The sequence below is a fragment of the Amblyraja radiata genome, chromosome 3 (assembly GCF_010909765.2).
Source record: "Amblyraja radiata isolate CabotCenter1 chromosome 3, sAmbRad1.1.pri, whole genome shotgun sequence".
Lineage (NCBI taxonomy): Eukaryota > Metazoa > Chordata > Chondrichthyes > Rajiformes > Rajidae > Amblyraja > Amblyraja radiata.
Genome location: NC_045958.1, coordinates 101,150,504 through 101,158,632, shown reverse-complemented (window position 1 = coordinate 101,158,632; position 8,129 = coordinate 101,150,504).

Genomic DNA, 8,129 nt, shown 5'->3' with positions numbered 1-8,129 from the left:
AACCAGAACCAGCAATTACAAATATGAAAGGTTGGAAACATTCAGGCAGTGACGTAGAATCCATTGAGAGGAAGGCAGAATTTATGTTTCAGATCAATTTTATCAGAACACGTGTAATTTTATTCGCCGATTCTTCATTGCCTGTTTACAAGAGGCCGCACATTGCTCCTAGTTTTGAACAGTAGTGAAAGGGAATTTGATTTAGGACAATCCCAAGTTTATTTTAACATTCAGTTTTGTGGATCTTTTACATTTCAATGTGTGTCAGTTGTCAGAATCAGGGCTAGGTTCTGCATCTTTGAATGTTTCATCTTAAACGTTTAGTTGCTTTCATTAGACTAGCCCACCTTGCCGATGCTGGGCTAGTCTAATTTGCCTGCATTTGACCCATAGCCCTCTAAACCCTTCCGATCCATACATTTGTCCAACAACATTAATTAATTATATTTTATAATGTGGTGAAATACATTCAAGCTAAAAAGCATTAGAGAAGTATATTGTTAGTTTGTTTTTTTAAATATAGTGTTTTAAAGATCAAGTGATTGAACTTTTTGACAGAAGTTATATTTCTTGGGAAGAATTTATCTTTAAGGCATCTGGCTGCTAATTGTCAGTTCCAGTTGGTTGATTGGAATTTTTGCCACGAGTCAAAAGAATGCGCATTTTAAATTCTGCAGAGACAAAAGCAAAAAAAAAAAAAAGCTACGCTGCCAGACCAATAGAGTCCTGAGGGGGTGCAGCACTACCACAGGAGTTGTCTTTCGGAGGAGACACTAAACCAAGACCTTGTCCGCCAGTTCTGGTGGACATTGTTAATCCTGGTGCCCTGGCCAATATGCATCTAGGTTAACAATATGTTTATGGGAATACAGTATAAGCAGGTTAACAGTTTCCCCATGTTAAATTGACTCCCAAACAGCACTTCATTTTCTTCAAGAGGACATGGGACTGAGGATGGTATAGACCAGTGCTTCTTAAACTATTTCAGTGTCATTCACCCTTGAGTCTTTATCACAAAATTTCATTCACCCTCGACTAAATTTTCTTATGTTTTTTGGTAATTTTCGTCTCATTCTCCCTTGTGTATAATTTTATATATAATTTATTTTGTCACGCGAGCAAAAAAACATAAATGAACTCGTTCACCTCAAAAATAATTTCATTCACCATAGGTTTAAGAAGCACTGGTCTAGACATTGCATAAACAGTAACCTTTATTTCAGAGAACACCGACCTGCATTGTGCATTTCAGAGTTACAGCATGGAATCAGGGCCTGCAGTCCACTGAGTCCACGCCTACTATCGATCATGAGTTCACTCTAGTTCTATGTGGTTTAAATCGAAGGTGGACACAAAATACTGGAGTAACTCAGCGGGACAGGCAGCATCTCTGGAGTGAAGGAATGGGTGACGTATCGGGTCGAGACCCTTTCTTCTGACTGAAGGGTCTTGACGCGAAACGTCACCCATTCCTTCTCTCCAGAGACGCTGCCTGTCCCGCTGAGTTACTCCAGCATTTTGTGTCCACACACTGGTTCTATGCTATCCTACTTTCGCATCCACTCCCGACACACAAGGGACTAATTTCACAGAGGGCAATCAACCTGCATACATACACGTCTCTGGGATGTGGAAGGAAACCGGAGCACCCAGAGAAACCCCACAAGGTCACGGGGAGAACGTACAAACTCAACAAGGGCAGTAACGGAGATGGGGATCGAACCTGGGGCTCACGCTGTGAGACAGCAGCTCCATGGTGTCACCCCATTGTCTGCTAAGGCAAGCGCCTGTTAAACAGGTTTGAAGTAACTGCCAACCTTTAGCTGACACTGTAGGTAGTAGCCAGTTAATCCCAGGTGATCTGGATACTTGCCCAGAACTGCAGAGTCTCACAACAGTGAATATTGTACGTTCTTCCTGTGAAGGATGAAACTCTGGATAATATGTGAATTAAAATACACAGATGGGCAAGTTCATTTTCTTCCTTCATACCTGTTTGAAAGGCAGGAGGGGCAGTTGTTCAATAATTTCACACTAAATATGAACAAAAATAGATCTAAACGATTCAAATCCCTTTAATTCTGCTTCGTCCCAATAGGTTAAGCAGATAGTGTCCATCTGAATCTTCATTTTTTGACCTCCCATTTGCTTTTACTGCTGTGTCAAGTAAATAATCTTTTTTTTTTAAATGCTTTTAGAAATGCTTGGAGAAAGCCTAGCATCTGAGATCAAATGATTTGCTATTTATGAATGTCACAATAGTATTTTGTGCAAAAGCAAAATTTAAGTCAAAATCCAAAAGTATAATTCAAAGGGAAATATGTTTTTCCTGTTTTCCTGGAAACTGTTACTAACATGGGAGAAAGTTGAGGTTTGTTAGATTCATGTTTTCCATTTGCTTTGCAATTATTCCAACACGTAATAAAACTCAAACATCCTTGGCCTATGCGGCTGTGACTTGTGCTGTGATATTGTGCAATGTGATATTGTGCAATGAGCAAATTAATAAATTGCAGATGTAGACAGAATTGTGTGTCTATTTTTTTGCAAATTTGGTTAAGGAATTTAAACATTTGTGACCTTGAATTACACGTGCATTTATGGAATCATTACACAATGTACACATGAAGAGTTTAGAGTTACAGCGTGGAATCAGGCCCTTCGGCCCCACCGAGTCCAGGTTGACTATTGATCACCCGGGCACCAGTTTTACGTCTTGCACTCTATGGACGGTTTACTGAAGCCAATTATTTTACAAACCTGCACATCTTTGGAATGTGGGAGGAAATTGAAGCACCTAGAGAAAACCCACACGGTCACAGGGCAAACTCTGTACAGACAGCACCCGTCCGTAAGGATCAAACTTGGATCTCTGGTGCCGTGAGGCAGTAACTCTACCACTACGCCACCAAATGGCCAATGGAAATATTGCACACAATGAAAGCAAATTATCAATTTGAGCTTATTGTTTTCACTTATTACAAGCACATTATAAAACTTATTTTATAATATGCTTATTATAAGCATATTACAAAACTGCTGCTGTGATTGAGACAGCTTTTGAAGCGTGGGAAACAAATTTAGAACAAATGGAAATTACACGGTTTAAGGACTGGGTTCTGAGTTTTAGATTGTTAATTATAACAATGCTTAGACTCACCCATCAAAGTATGCACAGCATTGACAGTGCCCTTTAAGAGATAAAGCCAAGGCACCAAGTGTGAAAAATAATAAATTTATCAGGTTAATAATTAAATACTTGATTATGAGAAATTCAGATTTTTTTTTTTAAGTGCGAGGGATGTTGAGGGGCAGGTGCAGAGCAAATAAGCCCATTGCACATAAGAGCAGAGATAGGCCATTCAGCCCATCAAGTTTACTCTGCCATGCTGATCTGTTTTTACCTCTCAACCCCATTCTCCTGCTTTCTACTCATAACCTATGATGTCCATCCTAATCAAGAACTATTCAATCTCTGCCTTAAAAATACCCAATGTTTTGGCCTCCACAGCCATCATTGGCAGGCAATGAATTCCACAGATGGCCCAATAGCAGAAACGTCCACGTCGCGGGGCTGGAAACTGAAAGTATCCTGAGGTAATTCTGCTACCGCCATCATCTATTGCGAAAAGTGATGGCTCCCACTGATTGTCGCCGGAAGCTTGCGTCCTTTTCAGGACGGACGATGACAGCGAGGCCAACATTTGTAACAAGATGGACATAAAAAGAAGAATTCCACAGATTCACCTACGTCTCGCTACAGAAATTCCCCCTCATCTCCATTTTGAAGCTAAATCCTTGTATTCTGAAGCTGTGCCCTCTGGTTCTTGACTCCCATTACTGGAAACATCATTTCCACGTCCACTTTATATGGGCCTTTCATTATCCCGTAGGTTTCAATGAGACCCTAACTGGCCTGACAGGCCAGAATATGAAAATTACGAGCAAAATATGAACCATAATTTCCTTAATATCTGTAACATGTTGGGGTTGTGTATGGCTAGTAAACTAAAATGGTGAACATTTTTTTAAAGCAATGGTGCAAGGATAAACATAACCTACAGGCCATCTTATGTTGTGGGGAAATTTAGAAATAATAAACAAGTAATTAGCAGTGGCTTAAATACATATTTTTGCTGCATCTAGCTTGTCCAGTCCTTTTATATTTTTATATGTTTCTATAAGATATCCCCTCATCCTTCTAAACTCCAGTGAATACAAGCCTAGTCTTTTCAATCTTTCCTCATATGACAGTCCCGCCATCCCAGGGATAAATCTCGTGAATCTACGCTGCACTGCCTCAATCACAAGGATGTCCCCTGGTTCCACACTGGGGACAATTTGCAGAAGCCTATTAACTTACAAACCTATACGTCTTTGGAATGTGGGACAGAACTGGAGTACCCGAAGAAAACCCACGCGATCGCAGGGAGAGCGTACAATTAGCAGCCATATGCCTGTCAGGATGGAACCCGGGTCTCTGCCGCTGTAAGGCTGCAACTCTACTGCTGCACCACTGTGCTGCCCACAATATTAAATTCAACAGTCTAACATACATTGAAACATTCATTCTAACGAACAACAGAACTTATTTCCCCTCTCTCCACTTTCAGTAATTGTTTTCTCAGACCTGCGCCGTTGATATTATTAATTACAACACCATTTACTATAATCAAATGTGTTATGTGCTTTTTAAATGGAGAAATCTGCAGGGAAAAAAAAAGGAGAGAAGATTTACGAGGATGTTGCCAGGACTTGACAGGGTGTGCTGCTGGAGCGGATGGACAGGCTTGGACTATCTTCCTTGGAGCATAGTAAGATGAAGAGTAATCTTCGAGGTGTATAAAATCATGAGGGGAATAGATGAGAGTAGACACACAGTCCTAGAATACTGGCTGCCCAGTGCCAGTTTCAACTGGTTGAGTAATTTTTTTACCACGAGTTAAAAGGATGCACGTTATCAAATTCTACACAGAAAAAGGCAAAACACTGCTAGGCTGCCAGACCAATACAGTCCTGTGGGGGTGCAGCATTGCCACAGGGGTTATCCACGGTCCAGAATAGGGGAATCAAGAACTAGAGGACTTAGGTTTAAGGTGAGAGGGGAAAAAATGTAAAGGAACCTGAAAGGCAACTTTTTCCACACAGAGGGTGCTGGGTATATGGAACGAGCTGCCAGCGGATGTAGTTGAGGCAGATCCTATAATATTTTAAAGACATTTTGAAAGGTACATGGTCAGGTACATGGATTGGAAAGTTTCAGAGGGAAATGGGCCAAACACAGACAAGTGGGAGCAGTGTAGATAGGGATATTGGTCAGTACAAGCAAAATTGGGCCAAAGGGCCCATCTCCAGACTTTATGAATGGAATCTGCTTGCTGACACAGCCCGCACTCAGACATGAATGACTTGGCTGTGAACATACAGGGCGCATTAAGCAAAGATGGCACATGCAAAATAATAAACTACAAGGACATTAACAGTAACAGATGATTAGGGTGCTGGTACTAAAATAGCACGAGAAAGTGCAGGAAGGCTAAGAAAAGGTAATAAAGCCCGAAGGTCATTTTAAAATGGAATCAGAGGAAAAAGAATCAGGTACATATACTTAAAATAGCAGAAAAATTGGCGAGTAAAGAAAAAAGGAGACATCCTGTAAACAGAAACAAGTGACAGAATCTTCAGGACAGCAAGAACATGGGGTGTAGACAGCAGTGCCAGGAGTAACATCCAGTCGATTGTGCTCATGGAACGGCACAGTGTGGGAACAGTACTTTTGGCCCACAATGTTTGTGCCAAGACCATCACTTATCTAAAGACGGACGCAGCAAGCAGGAGGAACTCAGCGGGTCAGGCAGCATCTCTGGAGAAAAGGAATAGGTGACGTTTCTGGTCGAGCCCCTTCTTCAGGCTGAGAGTCAGGGGATAGAGAAACGAGAGATATAGACGGTGATGTGGGGAGATATGGAGCGAATGAATGAAAGATATGCAAAAAAGCAATGATGACAAAAGAAGGGCCATTGTTAGCTGCTTGATAGGTGAGAACGAGTACAGACTCAATGAGACTTAACAAGATGACTTTGAAGCTGGTACGACATGGGTGGGGGAGGGATGGAGAGAGAGGGAATACAGGGATTACTTCAAGTTGGAGAAATTGCACTGCATTTAATCCCTGCAAATCCATACACATACTTGTGTCTTTTTAAATGCAACTAACATATCTGCTTCAACCACCACCCACAGCAGTACATTCCAGGTACTCACCACCCTCTGTGTGCAGAAACCTGCCCCACAAATCATCTTTACACTTCAGCCCTCTCACCTTAGAGGATTCTCTTGAACTTCTATAGGTGAACAGTAGAGAGCATATTGACCAGTTGCATCGTGGCCTGGTTCGGCAACTTGAACATCCAGGAGCGGAAAAGACTGCAAAAAGTTGTGAACACTGCCCAGTCCATCACCAGCTCTGACCTCCCCACCATTGAAGGGATTTATCGAAGTCGCTGCCTCAAAAAGGCAGCCAACATCATCAGAGGCCCACACCATCCTGGCCACACACTCATTTCACCACTACCATCGGGAAGAAGGTACAGGAGCCTGAAAACTGTAACGTCCAGGTTCAGGAACAGCTACTTCCCTACAGCCATCAGGTTATTAAATACGACAACAAATAAGCTCTGAACTACAATAGACTATTATTATTATTGCATTATAATCGTTTGTTTATTGGGTTTGTGTGTGTATATACACACACACACAAATGTCCTTCTCCCGTTATGTACTATGTTTGCATATTCTGCTGTGCTGCTGCAAGTAAGAATTTCATTGTTTTATCTGGGATATATGACAATAAAACACTCTTGGCTCTTGACTCAAAAGCTAAGCTCTCTTGTACTTGATTTTTCCACCTTGGGAAAAGGATTCTGACTCTCTACCTCCAATCTATAATTCTCATTACTTTAGATACCTCTCTCAGGTCTTCCTGCAACCTCTCGTCGTCCTGATCCTGGCATCATTCTGGTAAACCTCCTCCACCCTTCCAAAGCCACCACATCCTTCCTGTAGTGGGGCGACCAGGACTACACACAATACTCCAAATGTAGCTTGAGCAAAGTCCTATAAAGTCTGATGATAGAAAGGAGCGGAGAAGGAATGGGACAAGCTGTATGTTTCGTGCTGACACGGACCTTGACGATAAAACCTTAGATTTGAGGACACGCATAAAATTAATTTCAGCTAAACGACAGAGGGCCAACGTGAATACATGTCAAACAGCGGCATGGAGAATCACAAATGTGCAAGGCATAATTCGTCCAAAAAGCAGGAGTAAAATTAATTGATCCACAAGAGTAAATAAAAGGGGGTAGCATATTGTCAAACTTACTGGAGGGCTATTAAATGTAGAGTGAATGTTTAGAATGTTAATTTTGGTTACTTACTGTAATTGCTTTCATCTTTATGCAACCTGTAACAATTTGCATTATCAAAATAAACAATTGAGCAGCACGGTGGCACAGTTAAGCCCCTGATCCACGATGCGAGTTTACCCAAGAGCTCTACCGAGTTAAAAAAAATCAAACTCGTGGTACTTCATCACGAGTATTTTTTAACTCTTGGAAATTTTTCACTGTTGAAAAAACGTCACGAGTTTCCCCGAGTACCTGCCGCTAGCATTACGAGCCGCTACGAGACATCCACAAGCTCCGACTATGTACATTCTATGTACTTACCACGAGTTAGATTTTTTTTTTAACTCGGGAGAGCTCTTGGGTAAACTCGCATCGTGGGGCAGGGCCTTTACTGCCTTACAGTGTCAAAGACCCGGGTTCAATCCTGACCACGGTGTCTGTACGGAGATTGCACGCTCTCATGTGGCCGCATTGGTTTTATCCGTTTTCCTCCCATATCCCAGAGGTGCAGGTTCAGGTTAATTGGCATCTGTAAATTGTCCCTAGTGTGTTGGATGCAAAACTGGGATAACATAGAATTAGTGTGCAGGTGATTCTGAACTCAGTGTGTTGAAGGGCCCATTTTCACGTTGCAACTTCAAATTCCTCTTCGGATCAGTTACATTGTTGTGAAGAGGCTTGCGTGACCCCATGATTCCGAGAGCGATGCCGTCGGAAGCA